Source organism: Eublepharis macularius, chromosome 4 (genome assembly GCF_028583425.1).
Source record: "Eublepharis macularius isolate TG4126 chromosome 4, MPM_Emac_v1.0, whole genome shotgun sequence".
In the NCBI taxonomy this organism is placed as follows: domain Eukaryota; kingdom Metazoa; phylum Chordata; class Lepidosauria; order Squamata; family Eublepharidae; genus Eublepharis; species Eublepharis macularius.
The window spans coordinates 90,479,226-90,500,139 of NC_072793.1; the positions used below are offsets into that span (position 1 = coordinate 90,479,226).

At 41.4% G+C, this 20,914-nt stretch overlaps 1 protein-coding gene across 1 annotated transcript in view; it reads right to left on the bottom strand.

Annotated features, from left to right (window-relative positions):
* The window catches only part of RNF145 (ring finger protein 145), a 119,392-nt gene extending 98,717 nt beyond the window's left edge, over positions 1 to 20,675 (bottom strand). Inside the window, exon 1 of the mRNA XM_054977383.1 lies at positions 20,355 to 20,675. The gene's annotated coding sequence lies outside the window, so the exon portion shown is untranslated. The remainder of the gene's footprint in view (positions 1 to 20,354) is intronic.
* Between the last annotated feature and the right edge of the window lie 239 nt (positions 20,676 to 20,914).

Genomic DNA, 20,914 nt, shown 5'->3' on the forward strand with positions numbered 1-20,914 from the left:
GTGCAGGATGCTAAGAAGTTGTCAATATCAGATATAAAAGGGTTTGTGGTTCTATAGAGCTTAGAGTAGAAGTTGTAAAATACTCCCAATATTTCCCTGTTATTGGAAGTATAATCCTTATTGCCTTTTTTAATCAGATTAATTTGGTGGGCTGAGAACTTTTTTTTTACTTTCCAAGCAAGCAAGCGAAGTGTTCCAGGACCTCTGTGCCAAAATTTCTGTTTTAAGAAAAGTAAGTTCTTCTTGATTTTAGAGGACTCTAGAGATTCCAACTTCTTTCTTTCAAGCAGAAGTTGTTTGTAAACTTTTTTAGTATTAATTTTTTTTTGCTTAATTTCTAGTGCTTGGATTTTGCTTAAAATGTCCAATCTTAATTTCTCTCTTTCTTTCTTGTAGAAGGAGGCTACTGAGATGATTTTCCCTCTGACCACTGCCTTAATAGCATCCCAAATTGTTGCCTGGGAGACCTCCCCTGCAACGTTCTCTTTAAAATAATTTTCAAGTATTTTCTCTATTTCTTTATGTATAGACGGGTTTAGTAAAAGGGATTTATTTAATAGCCAATCAGTTTCTTGTATTATTTTATTGTCTAAATTCAAGTGACTTTCCACCCAGGCATGGTCCGACCAAATTTTACTCCCAATATTAGAAGAAATTAAATTTTGATAAAGTTTACTGGAGGCCAGAATAAAATCGATTCTAGTATGAACTTGATGCCGGGCTGAAAAATAAGTAAAATCTTTCTCTACTCCATGGTGAGCTCGCCAGACATCCTTAAAAGCAAATTTATCACACAACATTTGTAGTTTCAGTTGACGTGGTGTTTTCTTGCAACGTCTCCCATCCCTCTGGGACCGATCCAAATTTAAATCAGCTATACAATTAAAGTCCCCCCCCCCAATCAGAATCTCACCTTCAGCAAACATACATAAGGTTGGAAAAGGTTTCATGGAAAAAATCAAGTTGCTTATCATTAGGCACATAAATCGAAGCTAGGGTTACCCTTGTCCCCTCCAGGTTCCCTTTGATAAATATGAACCTTCCTCTATGGTCCACTTCAGAGTCTACCCATTGAAATTTGGTATTTTTCGAAAATACAATTGCAACCCCCCTTGCGTTTGAGGAGCCGGGAGCTTGGAAATGCAAATTAAATCTATTAGATTTCAGTATCTGAGGCATTTCCTTTTTATAATGGGTCTCCTGTAAAAATAATATATCTGCATTCTGCTGTGCTAAAGCTGTGGAAACACGTTTGAGCTTAATGGGGTTATTTAAGCCTCTGCAGTTGAAAGTAACAATTTTAATTTTCCCTGTCATGACTTAACATTGTGAAGAGGCTAAGCTGATGCAGAGTACAAGTAATAAACTCAGACAAAAGAAATACAGCTCTAGAATGAAGAATTGCTTCTTCCTTTACCTTGCACAGCTTACCATAGGAAGCTAAGAATGACCAGACCTCCCAGGGAAAAACATTAACAGTACCAATTAACCCAAAACACCCCCTCAACCAGTAACAACTTAGACATAACTAACCTAAACTATAGCTCCTTGGAACCAAAGAGCTAACCCCTCCAGAAGCACAGAAAGAAATTTCCTGTACAACTAATAGGGAGAAAAGAAATCGTTACCTCCCTATATATGGAGGTCCCTAAGAAATTTGGGAACTAGAATGAAAAACAGGTAACTCCCACTCCCCCCCCCGACCGCAGATTGGCAAAAAAAAAGATGAAACAATAGCTGGAGATTAAAGGGTGAAGGGCAGCGAGAGAAAAAGAAAAAAGATAAGGGTAGCGACAGAAGAGAACAGTCAGTTCTCAGACAAAAAAGAAACAAGCCAAAATCCCCCCTTTTCCTTCCCCCCTCCCCCACCCCCCTTATTCCTTGCAAGCTCTTCACATCAAAAGCTGAGCCAAACAGGAGACATTGGTGAAAAATCTCTAGCTCAAGAAGATGATTTCGTGGGGATCGTGATCCATCTCTCTTGAGTGGGAAGGTTTTGAGCCGTGATGTTTTCTGGTGGGTTGACAATCAAATCTTGGGTTGGCAAGTTCAAATCGGTGAGAAGTTTCAGGCCAGAGACTATATCCACTGCATAAAGAACTCTGCCTTGATGTGCGACCTGTAGCTTAGTCGATGACACCCACTTGTATCTGATATTCGCTTTAGTTAGCGTTGAGGTGACAGGCTTAAGCTCTTTCCTATGCAGCAGCATTTCATTCGACAGGTCCTGGAAGACTTGTATTTCTTTCCCTTGAAAAGAAAACGTGCCTCTTTTCCTTGCTTCTTGAATGATTTTTTCTTTGGTACGGAAATCCAAAAAGCGGACAACAATGTCTCTGTTAGCATTTGCTCTCAGAATTTGAGGGGAACCCAGCCTGTAAGCAGACAATATGGTTGGTGCCACCCCCTTCTCCAACTGCAGCTCATGAGCAAGCAAGCCTGATAAGAACGCAGTTAAATCTGCTGTGCCTTCTTCCGACTCTGTAAATCCGCGGAATTTCAAATTATTGTATTTTATTCTATTCTCTAGACCCATGATTTTATTTTTCAGCCAGCATTCATTTGCTTGCATTATGCGCACGTCTTTTTGCAAAGACAGGCTGAGGTCTAACACTGAGTCAGCTGTTTTAGTAACTTGCTGAAGAGTTTCATTAATGAGGGTTAGCTGCTCATTCATAGGCTTAAGAAACTTTTCCATCCGATTAGCAAATTTCTCCTCAAGTTGATCTAGTTTGAGATTAATATGGGCTTCCAGTACCTGGATTTCTTTGTCATCTGCCTTCCGACTGGCAGGGGGCAGCGGCCATCTTGGTTGCAGCATGCAGCTCCATCTCAGCCCCATTCTTTGATTCAGATGGTGAGAAAAAGGTTTTAACCGTTTGTACGGTCAATTCTGAAGCCTTATTTTTATTACCTCCTGTTTTGCCCATGATTTGCTATGAAGAGCTCGGGTTAAAAGCTGCTTAAATCGGTAGGGAGTTTGAGTCAGAAGCCTGAACTTCACACGTCTGGCATGCACGCTCACGACGCCTCGCCCCCAGGCGTGAGATTTTTGATGTAATAAATGCTTTCCGGGGGAGGAGGACAAAGCCAAAAAGGAAAACATGCATTTTCACAGACTACAATTTAAATCAGTAATAGGTAGGTAAAGATTCATGGCAGAGCATCAGCCAGGCCATATTGCTCCAAAACACAGGAATATACATTTCGAAAGATAATTTGCATCCAAGTGTTATCAAAATAATTTTTTTAATATCACCCTATGACAGACTGCACTTTATAAAAGCTTTTTAAGTCCTGTACAAACAACTGAAGGGCTGTGAAGGGTTAATTCTTCACAGAAACAGAGAGCCTTGAGTGACACAGGCTACTTCAAGAATCTGATTGGGTAGCATGAGTTGAACAGAGAAAAACTCCTGAACTAGATGCTGGGGAGAGGAGAGTCTGAGAGGAGTTGAGTGCTGACTATCTGGAGATTCAGCCCTGACTGAGAGCAGTTTAACACAGACAGGAGAACTGGGGGAAAGTTGGCAAGGAAGTTTTGGAAGTAGGAGCAGACTCCCATTCAGGCCAAAGAAAGGGGATACATCTTCTAGTGCAGTGATGGCGAACCTTTTTGAGCCTGAGTGCCCAAACTGCAACACAAAACCAACTTATTTTTTTCAAAGTTCCAGCACTGCAATTAAACCTGAATACTGAGGTTTTAGTTAAGAAAAAACAACTCAAACAATTGTCCCAACTAATTAACATCTCTCTCTTTCTCTCTCTCTCACTCAGGAGCCACGACTGAAAGTAAAGCAAGTTAAATCAAAGCAGTTTGCCCTTCTTTAGACCAGCAGCTTGCAAGCACTCTCTCTCTCAAGAGCCATGACTGAAAGTAAAGCAAGTTAAATCAAAGCAGTTAGCCCTTCTTTAGATCAGCAGCTTGCAAGCACTCTCTCCCCCTCTCTCTCACTCACTCAGGAGCCACGACTGAAAGTAAAGCAAGTTAAATCAAAGCAGTTTGCCCTTCTTTAGACCAGCAGCTTGCAAGCACTCTCTCTCTCAAGAGCCATGACTGAAAGTAAAGCAAGTTAAATCAAAGCAGTTAGCCCTTCTTTAGATCAGCAGCTTGCAAGCACTCTCTCCCCCTCTCTCTCACTCACTCAAGAGCCACAACTGAAAGTAAAGCAAGTTAAATCAAAGCAGCTTACTCTTCTTTAGAAAGCCAGCCCGAGCAGCCCGGCTGCTGCCTCTGCTTCCTGCTGCTAAAGAGACGGCAGCAGGGAGGCAGCGTTGAGGAAAAGGGATCACGTGGGCAGGGCCAAAACCCATGTGATCTCTGCTCAGAACGCCGTTCCAGGCGTTCCCCCCTCCAAATGAGCCCTGGAACTGGCGATCCGGTGACTTGCCTCGCGTGCCCAGAGAGGGCTCTGCGTGCCAGCTGTGGCATGTGTGCCATAGGTTCACCATCGCTGTTCTAGTGAGAGGAGAATTTCCCTACCCATTCAAATAGGGAATTAGCCCTGAAGAGTAAAGAGATCCCTGGTCTGGTGTGGTTAGAAACTGCCTTTGGAGACCTTAAGAATCAGTTAAAAACTGAAAACAAGTACTGGTGTTTCAAGAGAAGGGGTTTAGGGACCAGAAAGAGAGTACCAGCATTCTAGAAACCAATGAGTAAGGGAATACTCAGAAAGTATACTAAAGTGTTTGGGGAAACACTGGAACAAAAGATTTAAGTAACTGTGAAGAGTTTAAGAAACTCTCATTAGTCTGAAATATTAGATCTCAAGTTTGTGTATGTACTGATTTTACCTCAGAGTTATCTATATTGAGTTACCTCAGAAATTTTCCACCTGATCCTTCCCATCTACGTTAAATAAAATATTTTATATTTTTTAAATTTAAAAATGCCTCTAGTACCATTTAAATTAAGTCAAAAAGGGGGGGGGGGGCGGTCATACATCCAAAATAAAGAACAGAAAAGTATGGTAATATCCAATCCTCATAAAACTAGTCATTAGACTATAAAGTGAAGAGGACGAGACATCTGCTTTTAATACTGCAAGAGGGAGAAAGACTATGTTCTTTACTACACAATATAGATAAATTCACTACCCTGCCAGAAACATCTACTTAAGCATTAATGCATACCATGTTTAACTGTTTTAAACTGATGTTACAAGCCTTTCATATGGTGGAACCATCACTTCAACCTAAGCCAGGAGGTTTTCATGCCTACAATCCTCAAAAGAGATGCACTTGGTGCCGTCTAACAAATGTGAGTTCAAACAGCTTGTTATTTTTCATTTCCCACAATTCTTGCCACTGAATCATCAGTTTAGCTTTTACAACCGGGAAAAAATTTCCAGAAGGGATTTCAAGATGGCTTGGCTAAGCAGCTGGCCCTCAATTCCAAAATGTCCTGAGATCTAGTAGAAAATACTACAACAGCACTACATAACAAGTTAAGAAAATGCAACAAAAGCAGCAGTAAATGTTGAGTAGAGTACAGGACTGACAAAGAACTGAGAGTCCAGATATATAGCAGTACTTCAGGCCAGGAATATGCTGCAATAAAAACAGGTCCTATGGAAGCTGCCTTTTGTACACAGTGATCCACATGAACCAATGTTACTGCCGTATGCATGTGATATGGAGTTATTCCTAAAAAACGAAACACAGTTATTGTGATATCTGGAATGTTTGTAGGGCAGATGCCAGTACCATTCAGGAACCATCACAAGCCCAAAGAAACTGGCAGTATGGGAATCTGAACTGAGACCTGCAAAGGAAAGCTGATGAGAACTATGAACACAGCTGTGGGGAAAGAAGCAACGTGGTCACAGTATGACAACACGAAACAGAATACTTGTAGATGATAAGCAGCAGCTGCACTGTAGCGAAGGAGAAACAGCAACAGAGTTTTCACAGAATAGTTGATCTTACCCATGCCAGAGCAGCATAAACAGCATATTTAAAATTTTGTCTATAAAATCCAGTTGATATACTGCTGCAAAATACGCAACTGAAACTCTTATCTTCAGCTTGATATAGTATCTGTTGCTAGAGAAGAAATGATTATGTGATTCAGATGCATCCATTTAATACCGGACAACACACAATGGTTCAATGTACATAGCCTGCACTCGCACTGTAATTTACAAAGCCCTATCACTTTTCCCTCTCAGGACAACTCTGGGATTGCAAGCATTTCTTCCTCGGTTTTGGTTTTGATGACCTAGCACATCATGTAAAGTACCTTTAATACCTTCTTGGTAATTTATGCTCACTTTAACCCACTGAAAAGAAATGCAGTCCAACATAAGTATTTACTTTTAATTGTTTTTTTAAAAAAAATCTTCAAATTTGGAGAAAAAAGATAAAAGTCGTAAGTCCTGGTAGTTATTTACTTATTGACCTGACAAATATATCTAGACTTGCTGACAGTTTAGACTAGTTTGATCTTCAAACCTGCCCCCATGGAACTGCCACCCCAGGTCTACTGTTCCACTGAGAAAAACCGACGTTATTTGAACAACCAAATCATTTGCCATAGGTTCTTGTGCCCAACCTTTTCACATGTGCCATATTTGAGATAGATGTCACAGCAATGGCTTTGATAGGGTCAATAATGTTTAGTGGTATGAGCTGTTAGCACAATTAAAATACCCACCCAACCGTTATGACATCCATTTGTCAGTCAGTCATTATTCCCCACATTTAGTTCTTATATTCCTTCCAAGCAGCTCAGTGTGGCATAGGACAGACTTCATCCTGTGAAGAAAAATCTTATGGCCCTGTGAGATAGACTGATGCTACTCAAAGTGATGGTCCATGGACTGGTTCCGGTCTGTGAGCCCTCAGCTGCTGGTCTGCAGGAGTCTTTTGGAGGGTGGCTGCACCAATGCAAGGGGGGAGGGAGAAAGAGGGCAATTGCCCTTTTCCCTGAGCTGGCCATGCTGCTATAGGGTAAGGTGCGAGCACGTTTGGAGCAGGGGTTTCTCAGGAAGGCTGATGGGGGCAAGGACCATCCTTCTTGGGAGGGCAGGCTGTAGGGCTCCAGCTGGGGCAAGTTGAGGGTCTCTCCTGAGGTACAGGCTCATCTGTGCAAGGCAGCCCCCACTCTCACTTGGCTGTGGGGGCAGGAGCACCAGCAGTTGCCCTGGCTGATATAGTGCTCCTAGTGGAGGCTTGGAGGCAGAATGTGGGGGTTCAGCCTCCTAGGATAAGGTGGAGTGAGTCCCCCACAATCCCTACAGAGCAGGTTAGGCAAGACTTGGAGGGCTGCTGGGGCAGGGGGCCTGTTTCTGCACAGTCCTGGAAGAGAGATACGCCATATGTGCCTAAAATGAGACCACTCTGATAGGTGCTCAAATGGCCTGCTGTGCCGCTGTCACCTCTTCCCATGTGGCAGTTCAAGCTGAGGAGAAGCCTTCTGGCCAGTCTCGCTGCATCTGCTGGTGGCATTCAGCATAGAATACCTCCTTGGCTGAGAGGCACTGCCCTGGAACTTCTGGTTTGGGAGATTTCCTCGCCAGGGCCGTGGGTTGCTCAGTGGCGAAAGTCTGCACATGCTTGGGGGCACTTGCTTGAATGTCGTAAACTTTCTGGGGCACTGAAACACCATTTGAAGACTGGAGAGTTGTGGGTACACACATGGATTTCAACAGGCATATGTTGGTGTGAATGGCAGGTTCTGAGTGCTTTGCTGCACTCAAGTCTCCAAAGCTTAATGCCCCCTGTCCCCTGGTGGGGTTGGGGGGGGGGTTGCATCCAGTTAAGGATGGTTTGTGGGGGGGGGGGTTGTATTTTCAAAATTACTGTGTCTTCAATTTAGTATCTTTTATTTTCTATCTTTTATATTATTTTTGTTAACCTCTTTATTCATTTTGGATTGTCTCAGCATAGGGTTTTCTGCAATGAAGAAATCAGAAGAAGACACAGACTTGAAAGAGCAGCTGTGAGGGAGCTAGATAAGATCTTTAAAGATAAAGATGTCTCTCTGGGAACCAAAATCAAGATAATCCAAATTTTGATATTCCCCATTGCTATGTGCGGATGTGGAAGTTGGACCATGAGGAAAGCAGACAGGAAGAAAACTGATTCATTTAAAATATGGTGCTCGAGGAGAGTTTTGCAGATACCATGGACAGCCAAAAAGACAAATAAATGGGTACTAGATCAAATCAAGCCTGCATTCTCCCTAAAAGCTAAAATGACAAGACTAAGGCTATCGTATTTTGGTCACATCATGAGAAGACAAGATTCTCTGGAAAAGTCAATAATGCTAGAAAAAGTGGAAGGCAGTAGGAAAAGAGGAAAACTTAAACGAGATGGCTTGACTCAATAAAAGAAGCCACATCCTCCAGTTTGCAGGATCTGAGCAAGTCTGTTAATGATAGGACGTTTTGGAGGTCTTTCATTCATAGGGTCGTCATAGGTCAGAGGCAACTTGACGGCACATAACACACACTGTCTTTATTCACTGAGGTTTAAAATAACTAATATTTTTGTGCATTGTAAATGGGTAATAGAAATCCACACTATCTGCAGATGCACAGCCTTGCAGTCACTTTTCCCTGTATTTCAATAATAATAATAACCTTGTGCTTATATCCCACTCTTCAGGACAGATTAGTGCCACACTCAGAGCGGTTAACAAGTCAGTGTTACACTACACTTAGTATGCACACTCCCAGCCCAATAAATACAGTGAATAACGTTAGTTTTTCTGATCTGATGAGCTATGTGCATATGCAAACATGGTAGCAAGCAATAAAGCACAAATACAGTACTAGTCCTTGGCACATTTGGAAAAAAACTGCCAGTCCACCACATCAGATAGTTTGAAAAGCACTAAACTAAAGCAGAGTGATTGATGCAAGGCCACCCAGTGAGCTTCTTAGTCCAGGGGGGTATTCAAACGCAGATCTCTCTGGTTTAAATCCAACACAGACTCAGTGAATGGCTATTCATTTCTACCTATTCATAATGATGCATTTAAGTTAAATCTAAAAAAGAAGTGATGATGGAAAGGCCATTAATATTTGCTTTTACTACGAAGGAAAACAAGAGTAAAGGACTCCTGACTCTCACACCACATTAAATGAAATAAAATTGCATTTAGTATCACCATTAAGATGAGAAAAGCACCTGGTGTTTAACAGTTCCAACAAACTAAAGACAGTATCTTTGCAGATTACAGTTATAAAAAAGGAAGCAGAAGCACACAGCTCCTGATCCACCAAACCTTTGTCTTGCAATGGAGCTGGAGAAAGAGGGAGAAAATGAGTTTGTATGAGATGAAGGGACAGGGCAACAGGAAGCATTTTCATTTTGGGATACAGTCCAAAATTAATTTAAAAAATCAGCCACAATGGACTGCGTAGCCAGCTTCATTTGACAATACCATCAAGGTAACATATAATTTTACCAACAAACCAACACTCAGCCCTTTGTGGCTATCCTTCCAATCCTTAATTCTTCGGCAGTAAATTCTAATATGATGTTTTGGATACTACTAAAAATGCTTCTAAAGTACAGAATGGAAAAGTATCATACAATTCAATATACTTTCTCTATTGTTTAACCACAGATACACAGAACTGTATCTTCCCTAAGAAGAAAGGTTTAAAAAGGCTCAGATCTTCAAACAGGAAAAAAGACAACTAAGAAAAGATAGTAATGGTTTGTAAAGTTATGTTACTGGTGCATGGACAGTGAACTTGAGATTCTCCAATGAAAATGATAAGTAACAAATTCATGACAGGGAACAGGAAGTACTTGTTCAAACAATACAAGATTAACTAATGGAATTAATTACCACAAGTTTTTTTTACAGTTACAATCTTACTTGGTTTTAAATAAGGCTTACACAAATTCAGCTATGGTATCTCAGTGGAACATTTCATGTTTGGAGGTAGTACACCTCCAGGTACCACATGCTGAGGATAAAAACAGGTGGCACCTTTTTCTATCAAGTCCTGTTTATGGACCTCCTGGTACATTTGGCTGGGGACTATAGGAAAGAAATGGATCCAGCAAAGTAGTTCCCAAGATCCCAAGATATTTATGACTATGTGACTTATGAAAGCAATGAAGAATACTGGTTATATAAAGCTTGAGTCTCTAGTTATAAAGCGTTGAATATCCAAAGTGTTAAAAATAATATTTGTTCAACTTTTGTGTGCTTTTCTGGATATGTATTATTGTAAAAGTCATTCATACTGGAACCAAATTACAGAGGGCTTAGAAAGCAAGATATTATCAGACTCAGTTACTCAATCTCTATTAAGAATTAGCAAACAGTGGTTGAAACAAGCCAATTAGAGATTGTTTTGTTTCAATCCAACCCTTTGGCCACCCAGGGATTATTCCTGCAAGTGACAAAAATATGTAATGCCCACAAAAGTCATTATTTAAAAAATGCAAACACCCAGATGACTATCCCTTCCTTTCCACCATCACACCAACCATATCAAAAGGAAGTGATTTTCATCTTGTTGTGCTTTTACCGTATTTTTCTGCCATACTGGCATTTTATTAACTCTCTGGAGATAAATCTCTGGAGGAAAGTGAGATAGACATAATTTAATAAATTGATAAAAATATGACACACCAAGTTATATCACTATGTCCCCAGAACTGGAAAATAAAACAAGGAACTTCTCCTTAAACAAATGACGAAGTACAATGTATTTTCTCTCAGAACCATGACATGAACACCCTCCAAGAATTTCAACTCCATTTCAAGATGTTCACAGCACTTAAACACCCACAATCACAGCTTACCTTACCCCTCCAAATTGTACATTGTACACTGAATTAATGGTCCTCCTATACTTAACAGTACTATAGCAGTGACTTTCACACATGCAACACAATGCAGATGGGAAGAAGGCTGCTGATCATACACATGCCAACCTGGGCAACCTCTTACTATGCACATACTTCTATATAAAGTTTCCTCACTATTCTTATCTGCATTTCTCAATGAGACCAGTTCATGAGAAGTAAACATTATTCAGTTTGAATTGTAAATTGTTAGCAGTGAGGCTTGTTATTCAAATATTCCAGCTTTGTTAGTTTTTCCTGCCTGATTGCAAAAGCTGAGCATGTGCTTCATAAGCATCATATGTTCTAAACTGAATCACAAATATTTCATATAATCTCGAACTGCTGCCTGGGAGCTGTAGTTCGATCCAGTAAATTCAAAATATGAGCCAACACAATGAGTGACACCAGCTAATCAATGCTACCAACAATGCAGGTGAAAATGTAACACACACACTCATAAATGTGACAGGTTTTATAAATTATGAATGACCTGCTTACTATGATCCTGAGGCTTCTGTAATCCACGTACAGCAGAAAATCGTGAGTATTTGCCCACAGCAACTACCCACACAGCATAGTGAATGCCACAGTACAAATATAAAATCTAAATACATGTTTTTAAAATTAGAAGCAAATTAAAAACGTGATCACATGGGATGCTGGACTTAAGAGAAAACGGTCAATAAGAACAAAGCTACACCTGATAGCTGAATGATTTGTGAAAACTAAATTGCTCTCAAAAAGTTAACACAGAAAAAGAGAGGTGCTGAAGTTGATAACTACAGTAAGACCAAACATTTTATCTTTTTATTTATCCCCCTTTTTCTGACCTGTGCAGAAATCACACAAACTAACAATGAAAAGAAATTGTTTTTAGATTTGGGGACTTTTTTTTAAATACATTGGTATAAATAAATAGTACAGTTCTTCTGTATTTCACAAGCCTGTAAATGATCTTACTATTAAAGTCCCAAATGGATAGTAAATATTTCTCACAGCAAGTCTGTAGTTAAGGGTAAGGCAGAAATTCTACTGCATCCTCCCGTTTTCTGCAGTTTACTACAGCAGCTGTTATTTTAAATGTTATTTATGTGTTCATATTTCATAAAGCTGTAAATTGAGATGTCATAGCAAGAATTCTGAAAGATGTTTCATACCTGAGTAAAAGGCTGATTGCTGGGTGAAAAAAGAAATCTTTCAGAAGGTATTTTATCATGTGATATTATATATATAATAAATTAGTCTCAAATATAGCAGCAAGATCACATGAAAAGAAAAGTGGTATTTTCACCTTTGGTGCAAATGAATTAATCAAACTACTGTCTGACAGTCCAACCCAAAGCAGGAAGTGTGAATGTTCAAGTTAATTATTGCATCAACCCATTATACACTGTATAATTCAATAACCGTGAAGGATAATAGGCTGCAGAACCAAGAGATTTGGATGTGAGTGAGCTGGTCATGTGCCAACTAAACGATGATGCTTGCTGGGCAGAGGCATCTGGACAGGTCGTGATCAGCCTTACCATTTCCTCTGAACAATAAACCTCTGAACAATAAACTGCAGAACAGCAAAATTTTAAACATTTTAGTCCTGATTTACTTTACAGGTTTTTCAAAGCTGCTGAAATTAATATACACAGAGAATCATAAAATGTGCTATGAAAATAACTTGACTGAATTATCTTTCTGCAATAGATTAACACAGCTAGTTACCATTAACTTGGTAAATACTTGTTAAAGTTGAAAATAACTAATAGGAGGGAGAGCTAAAAAAAAAAACCCTGAAAACATGCTTACACTTATTTTGCAGTCACTTATTACACACTGTGTTCACACAACCACAAAAAACTTCATTGTATTTGTGAAAAATTCTGGAAAGCTCTATGTGTATACATACAATAAACCATTCTGCTTCTACTTACTGATCAGCATCTATTTTGAAGATGCCTACAGTAGAATAATGTCCTACTACAACCTGCATTTTTTTTAAAGACTGTATCCATGGGGTTGGATCCAGCAAGCTTTTCCAACCAATCTCACCTAAGTTCCCTCCTTTCTGTAGTTCTCATCCCATAGCACCCTTCTGGTAGTCAAAAAGGTCCTCCCCTTTTCAACAGCAAGAAAGTAAGCTGGATCCCAACCATGATGCTCAGAGCATCTTCCTGGATTACAATGCTTTGCTTAACCCACTATGAATTTTCCCACTGCAGACAAACTGCTCTACTTGGGAGGCTTGTTAATGCTTGTTGCTACATAAACTGCAACTCAGGCACCACAAATAGAAATCGATTAAAATTTAATGACCAATATTAAGAGATAAGCATTGTAAACCATTTTGCATACTAAACATGCTAAAGAATGGTTTAATAGCAGCTTTGATGCACAAGGTTTTTTTGTTGCAGGGAAACCAGATGCTATCAGGCTGAAAAGCTCAATCCTATAAACAGCTGCATTAGATAATGAATGTTTAGGAGGGTTGCTGCAATAACATAACATTATGATTTGCAACAGTCTGATCCAAGGTTCTGTGCATAGCTATATCAGTAACAGTCACCCACTGCCCATTACAACACAACTGTAGTAAGCAGCTGAATTGCTCTACTGTGTAACATAGAGATGGGAGGAAAACTGGGGAAGGGCAGTTGTCAATAAATTTTGCAGAAATTGGGGGAAAACATTAAGGAAATAGATTCTGTGGTAGAACATGGAACAAAACATTCTTAAACCAGCATTTTAAGATACTGGCATGAATCCAACCATGCAGTTTTAAAGACATAATGACGCTTAAGTCTTCAGGGTACTGCAATTTATGCTGATTCCCCTGCTCTTCTGTCAGATCCCCATTCTGATCTCAATACTAAGCAAGTAACTTGATTGTATTATTTTCAAGGATATTATCATCCATTGTTTGAAGAACATGAGACAGGTTTCATGAGAGTAACTTTGTTCCCCCTTACAATGACATTTGCTGTACACGATTATGAGAGACTGCTGAAGAGCCCAGTGTTGTTACGCTGCCAATCCGATCAATTTACAGTTTAACTACACCAGTTTGGTGTAGTGATTAAAGTGCTGGACTGGGTTCTGGAAGACCTAAGTTGAAATCCCCACTCTGCCACAGAAGCTTCCTGGGGGACCCTGGGCCAGCCAAGCACTCTCAGCCTATCCTATCTCACAGGGTTTTTGTTGTGAGGATAAAATGGAGAAGACAATGATCTAGGTCACTTTGGGTCCCCATTGGGAAAGAACAAGGGGTATAAATGAAGTTAATAAACATATAAAAATAAACTCATTATCTATACTTAATGATAGACCTCAAAATTGTGATTTGTTGGGCTAGCTAAGATTATCCAGTGAGTTTCTTGGCTAAGTGGGGATTTGAACGCAAGCCTCCCAGTCCTACAGTTCATTACTTTAACCAATGAATTACAATGGCTCTAGTCTTCAGCATATTGTTGTATTCATACAGTATATTCAGCAGGAACCTTCTATAATGAAACTGTAACTGACAAGAGAGGACCTGCAACAAAATGTTCTATTTATTTTAGTTTGCTCTTCATGCGCTTCTTAAATTTAGCTCTGTATGGAAAATGTAGGAAACATGCTGTAACTTGTTGATTCTCACTTGCAGAACAATTTGAGTTTTATAGCTTAAAGAACTGTGCTGTTGTTGATGAAGCAGAGAAATGCTGAAATTCTGCTCCACTGTGAAATGAACCTAGCAGTTTGCGCTGAAGGCTTGGCTTTCTACTTTCCAATATGATTTCTTTCAGGACCAATTTTCAGAATTTTTAGATTTAAAGTTTACTTTCTGAAGAAGGGATCTTGGACTCTTGAAAGTTCATACTCTGAAAATCTTCTTGGTTTCTAAGGTGCCACTGAACTCAGTCCTGCTGTTCTAGATTTAAAGTTTCACTTTATTCTTTCCTGCTTCAGAAACAAGAGCATCATTTCTAAATTCTGAAGCAGGGCACCTCTGCAACCTAGCTCTAGTCCATAAGTTTCAGGGCTTTAAAAGTCAGATAGCTATTTCTGAAACAGGGGGAAAAAAACAATGAGGCTGTTTAAATGCCCACTATCAAAAATTCAGCCTAAAAAAGAAACTGCCCATGAGCTGAAAGCAAGGAACACTGATTGTTCCTCTTCTACACTCAAAACCAGCCCATGAGGCAGTTTATAGCTAAATTTCTGAATATAAAGAGCCACATTACACTTTCCCACTTCATGAACTTGGTGCTTTAATGACCAAAATCCCACCTTCAGTTTAGGAATGCTATGGGCTGGCTACCTATAGAAATCTTTTTTTGAGGCATATGAGGGGAAAGAAGCAAACTGTTCCTTATCTCTCACCAGATCCCCCACTGTGTATATCTGGCTATTAGCCCAAATGCCGTTAAACATTAGCCATAATTAGCCATAATTATAAGCCAGTTTGCTAAACAGTCACCTATCTCATAGTGCATCTGAAATGTACATAATAGCAGTGTCATTAGCACACAGGAAAATATGCTTTGGTATGCCCAACATGCACTAGCATTTGGACGAAAACTAGCTAAACGATTTAATGGGGTATCCATAATAGGCATGTGCTAAGGACTCTTGTTTTAAAAGAAAAAAAAAATATTAAGCAGCTTCCTGCTATTAGGAAAGATTACCTCCACCACTGCAGCTAGGTATATACTGTTCCAGAGGCAGCTATAGTGATAAGTAATTAAATACAGTTCTGAAATTCACACACAGGGCAGAAATCTACAGGAAGACCTTCCAGGTCAGGCACTGAATTATTCTAACAATGTGAAACATCCCACAGTGACTGATTTTACCATGGCTGTGAAGTAAATGAAAGGCGTCAGGTCTCTCGGGATGTTATTCTAACACTCTAGTGAAAGAAATAAGGCTTTAAGACTGAAATTCTTGGGGCTACTTCTCATGTTATATTTGGATGTCAATGTACACATCTAGGACTTAGAAGGTGGAAATTCAACATGAGGAAGGCAACACTCATAGCTATATCTGAACACCTCTAAACCTGCCCCTAGAGGTTTGTCCACATCCACTTTCACTCACAACTGGTTCATACATTACTCTTGTTAGATGCATTGATTAATTCCCATTAGAAGCATCTATAACAAGGAAGCAATTTACTGAAGATCCATAAGGGATGGTGAGGTTCCAAAAATGAAAATACTGACATTATACAGCTTGGGAAAGTAAAATATTCTAACCCAACTAATAGTGCATTCCTAAACGAAGTTACGTCCTTCTAAGCCAATTGGAATAAGTGGGCTAGAACTGTTTACCTCTGCTTAGGGCTGCACTGCAAATGGAAAAGAATGCCAGACGAGATAATGCAAGATCCAATTCAAAGAAACATAAATGTGTTCATTTTGCATTATTACACTTCCATGCATCTTACAATACAGACGTTCAGGTCTGAGACTTCTAAAAGTAACACACAAATTAGAGAGATCTACTTAACACACACAAACACCATTCTGGGATGCAGAACCACATAAATGTCACTTGGCTCCAACAGACCATTAATATGTAAATTTTAGCCTTACTGCACAGTCAGCTGCAGTTCTGATCCTGCAAATACTCCTGTGACTACTTTGGAGCTACTCACAGGCGTCTATAAACAAAAACATGCAAATCACTTGAAACAATTCAAAATCCAAAAGTATTCAACAGAAATTAATTACAGAAATTACTTAACCATATTATTTGCCTATGAAAATCCCATCAATTGAAACATTTTTTAAATTTCACTAGCAGGATGTTGGACATGCTGGGGTCACCTCATTCTCCCTCCTCCCACTATTTCTTCTTTCTCTTCCCTGAAAGCTTCCAATAGCTTTCCCTGCTTCCTTCTGTCCTTCCCATCCACTAACCAAGCTGCCTTCATCTGCCTCCCAGTCTTTAGTTTTCCCTCCTGCATGCATTCAGTATGGTTCCAGCTGCCAGGCCCAGTTATATAGTCGGGAACCTGTACAGACTTGCATTGGTCACCTTGCTTTCCCTTCCATCCCCTTCTCCACACTATTTCTTCTCTTCTGGCTCTTGGCAGTCCCTATATCCTCATCTTTACATCCCATACATAGGGTATATTTTCATATATCCTATATCCTCATCTTCTGCTATATATTCCTTCCACCTACCAAACTTTTATCTGCCCATCAGGTATATTTATTATTTACTTACTTTATTTATATCATACCTTTCTCCACCAAAGCAACTTTCATCATTCTCCTCTTCTCCATGGTATAATCATAATAACCCTGTGAAGTTAAGTTAGGCTGAGAGTATGTGACTGGCTCAAGGTTATCTATCAAGAATAATGGATTCAAACCTGGGTCTCCCCAATCCTGGTCTGAAACCCTAACCACTATATTATATTGTCTTTTATGGTATGGCTGCTGCTGAACATCAGCAAGCAGCTGGGCAGGGTAAGTCATGCTAGTTTGGTGGTAACAACTTGCCTGGTGATTGCTGGCATGCTTGGAAAGTCTCCCTCACCTTTACAGACAGAAACATAGCAACAGCCACTGAAAACACATTTGTTTCTTAAAGCTACAGGTGCTGCTTCTCTTATTTTTTATTTTTTAGATTTTTCTGCATACCTAGGCTTTCCTCAAATTTGTATAAAGATAGGTTTTACCTGTTCATGGCCCCAATCTCCAGATTTAAATATCTACAGATGCTACACAATTATCAAACACTTTAACGCCTATTAAACCTTATCTATCTCTGCACTTTAAAAAGGCCACCTCCTACAGTCCGGTACTTTGATGTAACGTTACCAAGCAATGCAATGCTTGAAAAGTGCTGCTGGTATATAAAATCACCAGTCAGTGTTCTAATGGTGCGAACAACCAATGAACTACCTAAGAAGCCCCAAAAGCAATACACATTGTGCTGTGTGTGGACTTTTTTAAACGAGCTATAAAACACAAGAAAAGCTATGCACTTTTTTTGCACCAAATGCAAATTCTCTGCACTGTTTTATTGTGTTTATCTGCAGTTCTTCCATAGAAACCTGAAAGGCTGAGAGAAACAGAAATAAACAATTTCCATAACCTTCAAGGGGACTTCCCCTCACTGTATGTTAAAGCATACTTGACCGACGCAATCCCTACATACCTGTTAAAACGTGTGTCAGAAAAATGTTACTGCAGTCCCCCATTCCTGCTTCAACAAAACTACAGAGATTCCAAAATACTGTATCATGAAGCAGTGTTAATATAGGACTCATAAATTAAGCCTTCCTTCCCACATTGTCTTGTTTTTATTTATGGATAAGGTTTCATCACACACATGATCAAAGTTACATGGAAATAGTTTGCCAACTCCCCCCCCCCTGCAAAAGTTCCTGTGTTTTAGATAGGAACTTGACAATCAGCAAAGGACACCTTTGCCAGGAAAAGTTTAAATTGCTAAATGACTGTTTACCATGTAGCTGTTAAAAGCTCAGGAATCTTGCCAGGAAACAAAAGTGGGCAATCCTGCTTCCACATAAATTTGATACAAATTTTCCTAGAAGTATATAGATGGTAAAAGTACTACCTGGAAGCCTGCTGAAAATCCTATCAAACAACAGAATAGTCATTCCTAGGCATTGCAAGCTATTCCCAATAAGTTGAACAGGACTCCGTCCCAAGAAACTGTACACAGAAGTATATAATTATACTCCTCTGTAAGAGAAACTAAGGTTTAATATAAAATCTGCATTACGGTACCAGCATGTTATTCCTTGGAAGTCAATGCGGCAAATGGAAACTCTTTGCTTCTCTCACACCGAACTGCAGCGACTTAAATATTAAACCTGATATATTTATTTACTTCACTTATACTCACCTCTCCTCCATTATATCCTCCCAACAACCCTGAGAGGTAGGTTACATTTAAAGAGTGTGACTAGCCCAAGGTCACCCAGCGAGCTTCCATGACAGAGCAGGGATTAGAACCTAGGTCCCCCAGATTCTAGTCCGACACTTTAACTGCTACATCACACTGGCTCCCAGCAGTATCAGTTTCTTGGAATCCCCTTGGAAGCAGATCTAACAAAAATTAAACAGATCAGCACTTATTAGAAACAAAATGTGCATCTCAACATAAGCAAATTAACTGCAGAGATGTTTCAACACAGTATAATTATTTATAAAGTAATTTTTCTCCAACCCAGACTGTTCTTCTAGTACACATACTCTTCCTCTGTTTGCCAGAGGACAAGCAATACCTGACATGAAGGCATCTTTCCCATAAGTGATAATAATAAGTACTCATTGGCCAGTGCAAGTTCAACTCAATGGAACTGAACTACCATCCCAAAGGGGAAGATTAACAACAACAACAACAAAAATCAGCATTACAAGATTTAATTTAAAGAAGAGGTACCTAAAAAAATTAGATATGACAGTAAGGGAGAAACAAGCAGAGTGTCTTGAACATCAGACAGGGAAACGAGGAAGGATTCTTACATAAGCTTTGGCTTTAAATAAAACTTGGTCCCCTCCATTTCCTACTTTAAATGAAACACTGGAATGCAAAGGTTTTGTGCCAGGCAATTTCTCACAGGTAAAATGGGAAACTGGTGATAACCAAACACTATTACGTGAGATGCATTATGTGGCCACTTCATTAATGTTGATAAGACTTTGTTTCCACTTATCCAGTTTCAGCTCCTACACCAAAGGCTCTTTAGCTTGCACTGTTGACTTGCCCTCTGGAAACTGAGGGCTCCCCAAGAGCTATCGCTGAACTCAGAACCTGGGTCACCGCCTCGCCCCTGGGATTTCCCTCCCGCTCCTGTCACCACATCCTCTTTAGAAACCTGAACCTTTCCACCACACGCTCAGAGCCTCCCCCTCCTTCCGCGAGCGAGGCTGACGGCTGCTTCCACTCAGCGCCTGCGGAAAAGCCCCTTTCTCGGCTCCCTCGGCCCCCGGCCAGCTCGGCAGCGTTTGAACTCCAGTAACCCCTGCACAGCTCGCTGCTAGCCAGAAGCCGCCGCCGCCCGGGAAGCAGCGCGCAGCAGGGAAAGGCAGAGGGGAGCCCTCCCCGCCGTGCGTCCGTGTAAAAAAAAAAAAAAAAAAAAAAGAAAAGGGGGGGGGGGTTCAAAAAGGCTTCCCGACTCTCAGGGATGGGTGGAATTCGAGGGCGGCACATGCCGCGGAGAAGGGCTCCGGGGGGGGGGGGGGGGGGGACAGAGGGTCCCGTTTTAGCAGTTCGGCGGGGAGTTCGGGTGGGCAAAGATGGGAGGAGATTCCGAAGGGCCCTCTTTGGGGCGGGACTGCAACGCTTCCGAGAGACGGGGGAGGCAGTGAGACACCTGGGGGGCTCCGAAAGACCGGGGAGTCATTGGGAGGGGCAAATACTGGAAAGGCCCCAAGCATGGGAAGGGGCTGTTATCGGAACGGGCCGGGAGAAGGTAGAGAGATCGCAGGAAGGCGCGACGGGGGAGAAAAGGGGGTGGAAAGGCCGTCAGGAAGCCTGCGGGGGAGAAACTGCAAGGGAGCGATGGGGGGGGGCGTCACCTGGCCCGATGCGCTGCGTCTCCGCCCCAGCCCGGGGGTGGGGGCTTCTGGCTGTTTCTTCAGCTTGCTTGTCCCCTTCCTCTTCCCGGCGGCGCCTACAGCAGCTGCCGCGGCTCCATGCTTGGCCTACGCTGGCTCGGCAGCAACCGGTCGGCCTCCCCGAGCAGCATCGTCATCTTCGTCCCACCACGCCTCCGAGCGCAGACCCCACGCGAGCTCCCCTGCCCCATTAACGGGCGACCATGGCCCCTCCGCCCCGCCGCGCTCTGCGCCTCCTGCCAGCGAGCGCCGAGAGCCGCCAGCCTCCTCCCACTCCGCCGCTCCTCGTCAGCCACTGCGCATGCGCGCGGCTCCTCCGAGACAAAGTGGCTGCCTGTGCGGTGGACGAGGGGAGCGCTGCTGGCTCGCCCTCTCCCGGGGAACTGCGCCGTTGCAGATCTCTTGCCTGCACCGAGCTGGCCTCAGAACCCGTGGAGCCGCGGCCACCCCTCTGCTTACTTGTTTCCAGCCTAAGTCCCTCCCCTCAGAGAAAGCCTGCCAGACACGATGATCGCTTCAGA